The 14,665-nt window shown below is 31.9% G+C and overlaps 1 pseudogene; it reads left to right on the top strand.

The window, feature by feature from the left end:
- Positions 1 to 3,177: 3,177 nt before the first annotated feature.
- On the top strand, positions 3,178 to 14,183 carry LOC136208112 (wall-associated receptor kinase 2-like; annotated as a pseudogene).
- Positions 14,184 to 14,665: the final 482 nt, after the last annotated feature.

Genomic DNA, 14,665 nt, shown 5'->3' on the forward strand with positions numbered 1-14,665 from the left:
TTTACCCTCTTAACTCCATAAATCTGTATTTCTTATCCTTTTATAGTAGTAAAAAAAGTTGAAAAGAGAAAGAACGAATAAAAGATACAAATAATAAGAACATTAATATAAACAATTTAAATACATTTTATGTAGGGATAATGTACCAAAATAGGCTTATGATTTTTGGGGAAGTATCAATTTAGATTCCACTTACAAAATAGCATAAATATAGGTTTAACGTTTAAAAAAAGTTATCAATTTAGGCTTCGATAACGGATTGTAAGGAGTCAAAAATACCATTTTTATGGAGTTAAGGGGGTGAATAGAACATTCTATGAGTTGGGGGAATAAATGGACAGGTTTAGGGGGTGAGAAATACCACTTTATGGAGTTAAGGGGGTAAATAGGACATTCGATGAGTTGAAGGGGTAAAATGACCAATTTGGACAAGTTAAGAGGGCCTGAAAAGCATTAAGTCTAAATTATATATAAAGTAATAATTTTAGGTGCCTATTTTATCAATTTTAAAATTGTTTACGATTGGAGCATTTTTTAATAAAAAGTTGATAAAAGGGATGTTGATAATTGAGGAAATAAAATATAAATATGATGTGTGAACAGTGGATTGTCAACCATTAGAGAATGTGTGAAACTATTGACCCAGGTTGTATAGGTTGTTTGGTTTGAAGAAGTGAAGGGAGTGGGCTATATCACCACACAGAACCTTGCCCAATCAGTAAGTGTTGTGGCCTTAAGGTTAGAGGCATGCATGACACTCGTAGAGATTCGCGCATTTTTTGGCCAAAATCTTGTACAACCAACTGACATGTGGGGCTAAACCTCTGTCTGTATGATTTAACTTTAATAATAATCAGTTCAATAATCAGTTTAGTTCAGTAATTTATCATTACTCATTATAATTATAATTAAGTTTTTTAATTAATCTTTTTCATCATTATGATTATCACTATTATTAGAACCATTATTAATTTTATCAAATTTTTATTTTAATTATTGATATTTTTAAAGGATTATATTATTATTTCAGTTTTCATATAATTCAGTTCAGTTCAGTTTTTGTTAGTGATAAAGAACAAAGTCTAAGAGAATTAAACTCGGTATATAACTTTCGAATTTTTATACTCCGTTCATTCCACTTTACAAGTAATTCTATTAAATTAGTTTTTTTCTTAAATATAAGTCATTTTAGTTTTCCAAGAATTTAAACATTAAATTTTTATTTTGATCCATGTGTTTTTGAGCATTCCAGAACGTATTTTCTAACTATTACATGCGAGAGATTTTTTTAGTTAACCAATATAAATTCATTAATTTGATTCTAAATTCATCACCTTTTAGTTTTCTTCTTTATAAGGTTGTAATCTTTATAAGGTTGTAATCTTCTAAGTCATTTTTATTTAAATTCTATAATAAGATACTAATTAATATATTCTTTGGAATGGAATCCAACAAAACATCTTAATCTTTAGATATTACATTTGTTGAAATATTTACTATTTCAAAACACCCCTGCATGTAATTGTAAATGATGCTGAAAGTTGTATATCCACTCTACCATATGTTAGAAATTTTAACAATATGACATTAATTATTAATATTTGAATCCTTAATCTTTAGATTTAAGAAATTCTGATACCATCTAAAAAAATCTTATAGCATAAAACCTTAAATTAACATATATAAGATCAAAGAATAGGGAAGATAATGGTGTTCCCCCATTTCCTATCCCCTTACATATTTCATACTCAATTTAATAGGTGACATAATTATTCTATTTTAACTTTGAAATATAAAATAAAGAAGGTTAAGAGAAGATTGAAATAAAATAATTATGCCACGTAAAATTTAATGGGAAATAAGTAAGCAGATAAAAAATTGGGGAAAATTTTCTTTGAGCCAATGGTATTTATCATTTCCAACATCACTATTTTTTTAAACGCAAAGGTGAGTAAGGTTATCTATTCCCATGACGATAGGAAACCATAAAACTCAATGATATTTATTGTTGTTTACTGTTTACTGTTTGCTGTCAGTGTTAGCTGTTGTTAGTATGTAAAAGATATAAGCTGATTTTCCTTTGGACACTAAAATTAACGAAATGGAGAACCTAATCCCAGACCTTACAAAAGAAAAACTGATTCTTCACTGCTCTGCCCAACCACGGGTGCAGACACGAGACTCACGGTACACTCAGTCTCCAAAAACCAGCCTTAAGAGGATGGTTCAACGCCTTTTTCTTCCAACTTTCGATGTTTGTATTTTTCCATAGGCCCAGTCTTTCATTCCCATTGATAGTCACACCCTTAGTTTTTCATATTAATTAAGAAAGGAATAGGATGAAACGTAGTCGAATAAGATGCAAAAAACGAGAGCTCTTCTTCTCACCTACTTATTAGTTGTGGCTTTCAATAGTATTACCGACAAAACCGTCGCCAAATGTTCAAAATATCAGCATCTTCTACCTTTTTTGCTCGACAATCCCAATTGCGCGATCAACAACAGCTCTGATTTCCTGCTAAAATGTAACTTCGCCACTTCTCCTCCGACACTGGTTCTTGGAAAGAACATTCCAATAGTTAATATGTCCATAGACGACAACTTAATCTCTATAAAATAGAGGTGACAATTTCTGACACCAAAACACGATTTATAGAGACAACCTCACTTACACGACATGATTGACACGAAATTCATTTTTCTTGCTTTTATATCATATATGACCATATGGAACATATATATATATATATATATATATATATATATATATATAAAACACGATTTTGGCACGAAACTTGAATTTACTTTAAAACTCCATGCAGTTTACAACCAGACAACCAAACTATTATTATGCATAAATTTAAACAATTATTGTCCTTGTGTTTGGCCTTGTTCATATCCTCGATACTATTCATTTCTTATGCAATGGACCATTTCATGTTTATTCCCGTACAATAATTAAAATATACTGTATACTCTAGGCACGTTTATATTACACTTTTAATTAGTTTTATTGAATAATTGAGTAGAATATTTTTTGGGAATGGAATCTATCAGAATTGTAACATGAAATTAAACATACAATCAGAATAATAATAGATTTACATAATTCGATCAAGCCATAGTTGGTAATCGAAAATTTGGAAATTTGTATTTGCCCATGTGCCTAGCCTTACATTCACATTGATAGTTACATACTGAGTTTTTCATATTAAAGCAGAAAGGAATTGGATGAAGCCATAGTTGGTTCAGATGCAAAACATGAGAGCTCTTCTCCTTATCTACTTTTAGTGTTGTGGTTTTCAATAGTATCACCGATGAAACCGTCGCCAAATGTTCGCGACGGGTGTAGAGAAAAGTGTGGAGATATCAGCATCTTCTACACTTTTGGGCTCGACGAACCCAGATGCGCCATCAATAACGGCACATCTGATTTCCTGCTAAAATGTAACTCCACCACTTCTCCTCCTACACTGGTTCTCAGAGATAACATTACAATCGTTAATATGTCCATTGACGATGGCTTAATCTCTGTAAAACCTAATGCAGCTGTCGAGTGTTACAACGGGACAACAGAAACGGAGTATGTCGAGCAAGACATAACATTGAGAGATAATTTCAGATTCTCCCACGAACACAATAAACTCACTGTTTTTGGATGTAATACCTTAGCTTTATTGAGTGCTACTAAAGAAAACTTTCTGACGGGTTGTGTGTCGGTATGTGGAGATGTAAAATTTGAAGAAAACGATTCTTGCTCAGGTAATGGGTGTTGCCAAGCTTCCTTACCAGAATCTCTTTCCACATTAGAATTTTCTCTTCAAAGCCTATTGGGTTATTCGGAAGCCTTGGGCAAAAATCAGTGTGGAATTGCATTCTTGTCCGATCAAAGGAGTTTTAAAGTTGTTGATTTTAGTATCTCCGATTGGCCGTATCCAGACGAATATATGGAAGCAGAATCTGTAATTGAATGGGTGGTTGAAGAAAAGACATGCGAAATAGCAAAGGATACAGATACATATGCTTGTGGGAACACTACAACAAATAGCATCTATAGCCACGGGTAAAATTGTGGCTAGAGTAAGAAAGTTTCGTGACAAAATAATTTAGCTACAATAAAATATTTCGTAGCTTGTCGTAGCTAGAAGTGGCGTAGCTAAAGCTTTAGCTACGTATTTTAAGTTAAATGTAACTAATAACTAATGCATATAGCTACAAAATATAAAAAAAATGTAGCTATATTAATATTATCTATTGCAATGAAAATATTAAACTTGTAGCAAAATATTAATTTCAATAGCTACAAAATACTTTAGCTACTTTTAACAATGTTTGTAGCTAATGAAATTAAATTCTCTGATACAAATATTCGTATGTCTTGGCTATAAGATTGGAAAAATTACAGCTAAATCCTGAATTTATGGCTTTGAAATTAATTTTGTAACAAAAAAAATAAAGTTTATTGCTTCAAACAGAAAATATCATAGCAAATCACTTTTGTATTAGCTATAAATTTTAAATTTACTGCTGAAAATGAATAATATTAGCCACATGAATATGTTATTTTTACTTTCAAACTAGCAAACCATGCCAATTATAGAAAAATCACGAGAACAAGAAGCATTTATATTTATAAAATATTATGAACAATCATTTAAATAGAATAATTTTAAAATATTCATTTGTCCCAAACAATAAATATAAAGCAAGTACATATACTGTTTAAAATAAAATTCTAAATCTTTCTAAGAATATATGTTCAGTATCTCCAAAGTGAAACTTCACATTCAATAAAGTCTTCGATATCATCTTAAAAATCGTCCATAACCTGCAAAAATTAAACAACACTTTCAAAATAATATACAAAGAAAGGCTAGAGTAATGAAAGAAAAAGAAAAAGACATCGCATATTTTTATTCCAATAAAATATTAAAAACCAGAAGCCAAAAAGCATATTTCAATAAAAATATATAGCCAGCAAAAGTAAAGAAGAATATCAGTTGTTAAGGATCCTGGGAAGCATGAGAAGGAAAATAAATTGAGAAAACCATAAACAAAGAGGGTCATACAATAACATGCTTATGCAAACACGGTATTCAAACACTGTTCATATGCATCCATATAGCGAATTCTTAAAACAAATTCAATTATTGAAGATATGAAAGTAATACCTTAAAATTGAACGTGACTATCCAAACTTAATTGGATAAATTTGGAGTTTATCATAGATTTCACCTGAAAAAAAAGTAACACTAAATAATATAATTTGATTTAGAGATGAAGTTGATTCAATATTGATCAACAAATCAAAGAGGAGATGGAGGGGATTCTTGTCTTACCTTTACCTTTGGATAATCTGAACAAAATCTGCAGTCTTCATAAAAATAGTGAGATATAAAACTGCGAAGGAATAAAATAAAATAGTGAGATATATTTAGTGGACAAATTAAGGCCGGATATATTGGTGGAACAAAAATTTACAATGAAAATTTGGAGGGATTTTCATGAATTTGATTTCCCTCTCAAGTAATGACGAAAGTGAAGCATGTTATAGAGATAATGGCGAAAGTGAAGCAGATGAATTCACATTTAATAAATAGAAAAATACCACAACATTTAACTATGATAATAACAAGTAAAACTAATAATTCGTGGGTTTTTGATGAAGCCACGTTTAATAAATAGAATAAAAGTTGTCAAAAAAAATAAATAGAAAAAAACAACAACATTTAATTGAATAAAAAATTGTAAGATATATATTAATTACTACTAATACTATTGTATAATGATTATTCATGGCGTTTTTTTTTAATCATTCATAGTGCTTGGATAAACAATTATGTTAAATATTTTCTATAGAAAGCAATAATAATGTAATATAATATAATGTCTCGATAAACAATTATGTTACGTTACAAAATGTTACTTAAGTTACATTACGTTACATCACGTTATATAGAGCCACATTACGTCACGTTACATTATATTACATTACGTCACGTCACCTCATGTCATGTCACATTCTGTTACGTAATACCAAGTTACGGTACACTAAGTTACGTTACTTTATGTTACCTTACGTTATGTTACGGTACATTACGTTACGATAATTGCCGTTACAGTAAATTTACGTTATGTTACAATACACTAAGTTATATTATGTCATTACGTTACGTTACGTTATATTACGTTACGTTACGTAACGTTACGTCAAGTACGTTACGTTATGTTACGTCACGTCACGTCACGTCACGTTAAGTTATGTTACGTCACACTATGTTATGTTACGTTATGTTACGTTACGTTCTGTTACGTTAGGTTACGACACGGTACGTTATACTATGTTACGTTACGTTACGTTACGTTACGTTACGTTACATTACGTTGCGTTATGTTACGTTACATTACGTTATGTTACGTCACGTCACGTCACGTCACGTCACGTCACGTCACGTCACGTCACGTCACGTCACGTCACGTGATGTTACGTTACGTCACGTCACGTGACGTTACGTCACGTTACGTTACGTTACGTTACGTCACGTTACGTCACGTTGCGTTGCGTTACGTTACGTTACATTACGTTACGTTACGTTACGTTACGTTGCGTTGCGTTACGTTATGTTATGTTACGTTACGTTACGTTACGTTACGTTACGTCACATCACGTGACGTCACGTCACGTTACGTTACGTTACATCACGTCATGTCACGCCACGTTACGTTACGTGACATTACGTTACGTTACGTGACATTATGTTACGTTACGTGACATTACGTTACGTTACGTTACGTTGCGTTATGTTACGTTACGTTACATTACGTCACGTGACGTCACGTCACGTGACGTCACGTCACGTTGCGTTACGTTACGTCACGTCATGTCACGCCACGTTACGTTACGTTACGTTACGTGACATTACGTTACGTTACGTGACATTACGTTACATCACGTCACGCCACGTTACGTTAGGTTACATTATGTTAAGTTATGTTACATCATGCTATGTTACGTTACGTTACGTTACATCATGTCACATCATGTTACGTTAGGTTACATTATGTTAAGTTCTGTTACATCATGTTACGTTACGTTACGTTACGTTACGTTATGTAAAGCCACATTAGGTCATGTTACGTTACGTTGCGTTACGTTACGTTACGTTACGTTATGTTACGTTACGTCACGTCACGTGACGTTACGTCACGTTACGTTACGTTACGTTACGTTACGTTACGTTACGTTACATTACGTTATGTTACGTTACGTTACGTTACGTTACGTTACGTCACGTCACGTCACGTGACGTTACGTCACGTTACGTTACGTTACGTTACGTTATGTCACGTCATGTCACACCACATTACGTGACATTACGTCACGTTACATTACGTTACATCACACCACGCCACGTTACATTATGTTACATTATGTTAAGTTATGTTACAACATGCTACGTTACGTTACGTCACGTTACGTTACGTTACGTTACGTTACGTTACGTTACGTTACGTTACGTTACGTTACGTTACGTTACGTTACGTTACGTTATGTAAAGCCACATTAGGTCACGTTACGTTATGTTACATTACGTTACGTCATCTCACGTCATGTTATGTTCTGTTACGTAATACCAAGTTACGGTACACTAAGTTACGTTACTTTATGTTACCTTACATTATGTTACGGTACATGCGTTACGTTAATTGCCGTTACATTAAATTTACGTTATGTTACAGTACACTAAGTTATATTCTGTCATTACGTTACATTACGTTACATTACGTTACGTTATGTTACGTTACGTTACTATAAGTTATGTTACGCTAAGTTATGTTACGCTAAGTTACTATACGTTATTTTACGTTACATTATATTACATTACATTACATTACGTTGCATTATGTTGCGTTACTCAAAGTTACGTTACGTTACGTTACGTTACGTGACGTTATATTACGTTACATTACGTTACGTCACGTCACGTCACGTTACTTTATGTTACCTTACGTTACGTTCCAGTAAATTATGTTATGTTACGTCACGCTATGTTACGTTATGTTACATCACGCTATGTTACGTTACCCTACGTTACGTTACGTTACGTTACGTTACGTTACGTTACGTTAGGTTACGTTACGTACGTTACGTTACGTTACGTTACGTTACGTTACGTTAGGTTACGTTACGTACGTTACGTTACGTTACGTTACGTTACGTTACGTTAGGTTACGTTACGTACGTTACGTTACGTTACGTTACGTTACATTTCTATAAGTTACGCTAAATTATGTTACGTTTCGTTAAGTCACGCTATGCTACGTTACGTTACATTATCTTAAGTTATGTAACGTAACGTAACGTTACGTGACATAACATAACGTGACGTAGCGTAACGTGACTCAACATAACATGACATCACGTCACGTCATGTCATGTCACGTCACGTGAAGTCACATCACGTTACATTACGTTACGTCACATAAAATAATATTACGTTATGTTACATGACATCACGTTACGTTATGTTATGTTACATCACGTTATGTTATGTGATGTTATTTTACGTTACGTTACGTTATTTTACGTGATGTTACGTTATTTTATGTGACGTTACGTCACGTTACGTTGCGTTACGTTATGTAACGTTACGTCATTTTATGTTACATTATATTACATTATGTTGCGTCACTCTAAGTTATGTTCTGTTCTGTGTCGTTACGTTACGTTACGTTACGTTACGTTACGTTACGTTACGTTACGTTACGTTACGTTACGTTACGTTACGTTACATTACGTTATTGTATATTACGTTACTGTATGTCACATTACATTATGTTATCGTATGCTATGTTAAGTTACTTTACGTTACGTTATTATACGTTATGTTACGTTGCATTGAGTTATGTTACATTGTGTTATGCTACTTTACGTTGACTTGATTATGTTATATTTCCTTTTATTTGAATTGGTTTTTGTTGTAAAAATGATTTGTTGCAAAAAATAGTCATGTTAGATGTTTGGATTGGTTCTGTTTGATAAAAATTGATAAAAAAAATAATTTGTTGTCGTGTATAACGGTTGAATTGGTTTCATTTGCTAAAGATTGATAAAAATGATTAGTTTAGTAAAAATAGTTGTATTAGAAGATTGAATTTGTGTTAGTTGGTAAAAATCGGTAAATTGATTTTTTTTATCGTGTTAGATGTTTGAATTGGTTTTGTGTGGTAAAAATTGTTAAAAATAATTTGAATACAAAAAAAATAGTAAGTTTTCTATATATAATATAACTTATTTTATTATAAGTGTTTTAGTTTCTACATTTTGAAATTTTCTCTTATTTTTTTATAAGTGAAGCTCTTAGCCTGTTGGTTGAGAGCTTACCTATGATCCTAGAGGTCATGTGTTCGAATCAAATGGGGTGGGTTGAAGGCTTTTGTTTGTCTTTAATGTAAGTGTATTATGCACAACTTTTTTTAAAAAAAAATACTATATATAAGTAGTGGGTGTGGAATTAAAATGATTTAATTTTATTGTTCCATTCTTTTGTACACGGATGGGCGTAGTTAGCTTAATAAGGTTAATTTCACTTTTTTGTGGCTTGCCTTTTATTAAAAATTGCATAAAAAATAGAGTAATTCGGTGTTTAGTTTTGTCTGGTTTATGCTCAAACCAAACCAAACCAAAATTCGAAATTGTTGAGAAATCCGAACCGAACTGAATTACATATTTGTTTGGTTATTCAGTCCAGTTTTTTTAGTTTTCGTTCCTTAAACTATAATTTCAAGAAATTGTTTGATATATTTTTCTTATAAGGATGCATTTTGACTTTTTTTATTACTTCACATATTTTCTTACTTTTAAGAAAATCATTCATTACTTTCTTCGGTTTTTATTTATATAATACTGCAATAAATAAGCAGATTTTGTAGCTAAAAAATTCAATTTGTTACAATATTTTTATCATAGTAAAGCGGTTGTAGCTAATACATTACATACGACTATAAAATACACTTATTGAAGCAAAAACTAGTAAATAGCTATGAAAGTGTTATAATTGTAGCTATTTGTATATATTAGCTATAAAGATTAATTCATAACTAACTTTCGTAGCTGCTAATTATTAATATTGCTATAGTTGGGCAACATTTGTAACTAAATATTAATTAGCTACAACATTTTTATCATAGTTGAATGTTTGTAGCAAATGCATTACGTACTGTTACAAAAATATATTTACTAAAGCAAAAATTAGTTAACAGCTACAAAAGTGATATATCTGTAGCTATTAGTATACATTAGCTACAAAATTATTTTTCATAGCTAACTTTTGTAGCTATAGATAACATTTGTTGTAGTGGAATAATACAGATTGCCTCTACTCCAAAAATGGAAAAGGATATCGTTGCTTGTGCAAACAAGGATTTGCTGGAAATCCGTATCTTCGTCATGGATGCCAAGGTCATATTTCTGTGTAGATTTATTCCAAAATTAAGTAGTTATTCTTATATATCTTTCATATATTTTGTAGACATTAATGAGTGCAAGGATCAAAGCAAGTATCAGTGCCACGGTCATTGCAGGAACACAATTGGGAATTATACATGTCAATGCTCTTTGGGAATGTCTAGTGATGGCAAAGTCGGCTGCTGACGATCACGCTTCATGGAAGTTGCCATAGGTAATTCCCACTTACTCTTCTGTACGTTGAGATTCTCCAATCGTTAGATCCTCGATTTTGTTAGAATTTTGAGATTAATATTTTAATAAGACTAATGTAATACAATGACTGCTCAAATTTAAATATATGTGCTGATATGTTTCGTTTCGATTTATTGCAGTTGTAATGCTAGTCGTGCTAATTGGGATTATTAGTATTACCGTAATGTTAAACAAGCGAAGAAAACAAAAAAACTTCTTAAGGAATGGGGGAAAATTATTGGAACACCAAAGAGTGAGGATTTTTAGCGGCAATGAGCTGGCAAAGGCGACAAAAAATTACGACAAACGTAACTTCCTCGGTGAAGGTGGCTTTGGATCTGTTTATAAAGGAAAACTTAAAGATGGTACTCAAGTAGCAATCAAGAAGCCTAAAGATTTCAATAAAACACTTATTAATGAAGATTTCCAACATGAAATTGGGATTATTTCACAAATTAACCACAAAAATGTCCTAAAGATTTTGGGATTATGTTTGGAGACTAAAATTCCGTTGCTTGTTTACGAATTCATTTCAAATGGAAGTCTAGACCATTATCTTCATCATCAAACATCTATTCGGATAGTGAAAAATTGGGAAAATTGCTTGAGAATTTCTGCAGAAGCTGCACTTGCATTTGAATATTTACATTCCCTCGCAGATCCGTCGGTAATTCATGGAGATGTCAAGCCAGCAAATATACTCCTTGATGATCAGTACACTGCAAAGGTTGGGGATTTTGGAGCTTCGGTGATAATTCCCCCGGATCATAAAATTATGGCTTCACAAATACGAGGGACTTTGGGATACATAGATCCGGAGTATTTTACTACGGGTATCTTAACAGAAAAGAGCGATGTTTATAGCTTCGGAGTTGTTCTTGTCGAGCTTTTAACAGGGGCCAAGCCGAACTCTGTGGCGAGATGGGGCGGAAAGAATACAATTCAGTACTTTCGGTCCGCCTTGGAAGATAATAGAGTGTATGAAATGCTTTGTTTTGTTGTGAATTCTGATGATGAGATGGAAGAGATTCAAGTGTTTGCAAATCTTGCAAATAATTACATGAGTAGCATTGGGGATGAAAGGCCAACAATGAAAGAAGTTGCTGAAGAACTTGCCAAATTGATGGAGCAACATAAGGCTGAAGAGATTGACCATTCTATTGTTATGCAGGAGATTTCAAGGGCTCAAGATGATGAGAATGAAGAGACTGACTACTCGGAGAATTTCTACACTGTCCCGGACCAATCATGAGATGACATGTGTTCCCGTACCAATTCTTCCTAGACCAATCATGAGGTGACATGTAACTTGTGTTGATATCTCCCTTTCATTGCTTGATTATCATATAATATTTTATGTTTTCACAAATTCAGATTTGGAATTTGTAGAGGTTTATGTTTTCAAGTCCTATATAATTATTGTGGTTATATATGTAAGGTTAATAAACTCAATGGAATGCTTTGTTTTATGTGATTTCTTGAGATGAGATGGAAGAGATTCAAACTGTTTGAATATTGTTTTAATAAACTTCTCCCTTACAATGAAAACAAGTTCTTAAATACTTAAAACTCTAAAACCAATTAAAAATAAACAAATAGGCAAAGGAAAAATATTAAATAGCCAAAATACTAAATTAGAATCATAAAAAAACAATATGAAAATAGAATTCCAATTAGGAAAGGAAAATGCAAATTAGTTCAAAAATAACACTAAATTGCGAATTGCAAAGCATAAACTTCGGAATTTGAACGAAACACGATAGGGCTTATTGCATAGCCATTAGTTTTGACTGTTGGCCCGTTTCCAATGAAAATATGGTTCAAAAATACCAAAATCGAAAACTCCAAAACTTAGTAGAATTTAAAAAAAAATTCACTACATCAGAAAGGATTAGTAAGAGTTAATGATAACTTGTTTGGAATGAGGGTAATTAGATGGATACAGGTATGGAAGAGTTTATGAGGATAAGATCATTTGGGATGTGAAGGTTTCAAATTAACTATAGTTCTGCACGAAATTACATTTTCATATATGTAGAGATTTGTGAATATATATTAAAGGTATAATTGTATCGATTATAATGTACAGTAAAATTGATTTTGCGTTGCTAATATTGGCAGTATTTTTTTACTTTATCCCTTCATGAATTTTAAAAAAATAATCATACTTTAAATTTCTAAATAATAAATACAAATTATAAACATCTTTTGTTAATAATATTGGAAACATTATACTCCCTAGTTTCATAAGAATGTGATTGATCCTAAATTATCAATAACTTATCAAAAAAAAATATTTTCTATTAAAATATTGGCACTGAAATAATAACCGCAAGAAATTCACGAATGGTCATTGTTGTTGAAAACAATTCCTAGATTAAGAAATGATTTTGATGAGACTGTTGAACACCTCTTGTTTGAACGGCCATAGATATGTGGTTTGTGGAAGGAAATTATCACGATACGAAAAACAGTAATTAGCAACTGAAAATCCGGTTGCTCAATCGGTCTCTAATATGTTTTTGCAACCACAATTGTGTTTTTAGCAACCAAAGTGAATCAGCCGCTAATTGCTAGGTTGCTAAATCTTTCAAACCAGATCTAGTTGTTATGCTAGCAATTTTTGGAACCAAGAAGTTGGTTTGTTAAGTTGGTGGCAAAGTTACAAACCATTTTTTTTTTTCAACCATTATTTGGTTTCAAATTTGTGTTATCAAATGTTGTTAGAGACGATTTTCTGGTTGCAAATAATCCGGTCACAACAATCACCGAGGGTTTTACGACCAATTTTGGATGAAAAGTTAAAAGCTCAACCAAAATTTTACTGTTGGATCACTGACGGTATTTCGTCATACATTTCTGGACAGCTGCTTTTATATATTTTTTCCGTAAATTATTATTACTATTAATTACTAAACTAAAAATATTATATAACCATTTAAGAAATTCCATATATAACAGATAATATAAATTAATTTACCAAAATATGTTTATAGGTAATAATTAAAGTTACACATAAAACTAAACTAAAGTTAAATATAAAAACAAGAGCTAACTTAAATAATAATAAGAGGACAACAACTAACTTAAACGATGATGATGATGATGATAATAATAATAATAATAATAATAATAATAAAAAAAAAGAATAAGTGTAAGAGTGTCCAGTTAGGAGTTGGTTTGCTTCTTTCGAGACTAAAAACAACAGTGCAGGGCATAGTGAGCAGTATATATTATTACATAACATGACATATTATAAGTTTGAATTGTACTCAATTAAGTTTTATGAATATTTACAAGTCTTAAAATATATATCAATTGGAGTGTTTATTATGCGCACACCCTACATTGTGATACATAGTAATAGAGGTAGAATCTTTAAGGATTTCTATTGATCAATGAGAATATAAATACCCAAGAGTTTACAAAAAAAAACAGACATATTCTAATGATTTCGGCTGCCCATAACACTCTTATTTGAGTGCTGAATCTTTGTGAAGTTGCTGCTTCTAAAAGTTCCTGAACTGTGCCGTCAGTCTTGACGGACCTCCAAATAAAGAGCTAATCCCATGCTATAGCTGACGGGAGAAAGAACAACGGATAAATAAGTGCTCATGAGTTTTGAAATCCGCAGAGAATAAATAGCAACGAGAAGTCACTTGAATTCTGCAGACTCATAGCCTGTCATGTGTTGGCAAAGCATCAAGTGAGGCTCTCCAGCAAACCAAAGAGTCAGACGGCAAAATTGACGGACCCCAAATGAAGCTTTTCCAAGTCGGAACATCAGTAACATTAAAATGCTAGCTATAAAAGTTTTTCATAGTAGATATTTTTAGGGATACATAATGACAAATATTTACATTGAAAACTTATTTGAAAATGTAATTTTGTGCATAATAATAGTTAATTTGAAACCTTCACATCCCAAACAGTCTTATCCTAATAAACATTTCCATACCTAAT

Source organism: Euphorbia lathyris, chromosome 10 (assembly GCF_963576675.1).
Source record: "Euphorbia lathyris chromosome 10, ddEupLath1.1, whole genome shotgun sequence".
NCBI classification, from domain to species: Eukaryota; Viridiplantae; Streptophyta; class Magnoliopsida; order Malpighiales; family Euphorbiaceae; genus Euphorbia; species Euphorbia lathyris.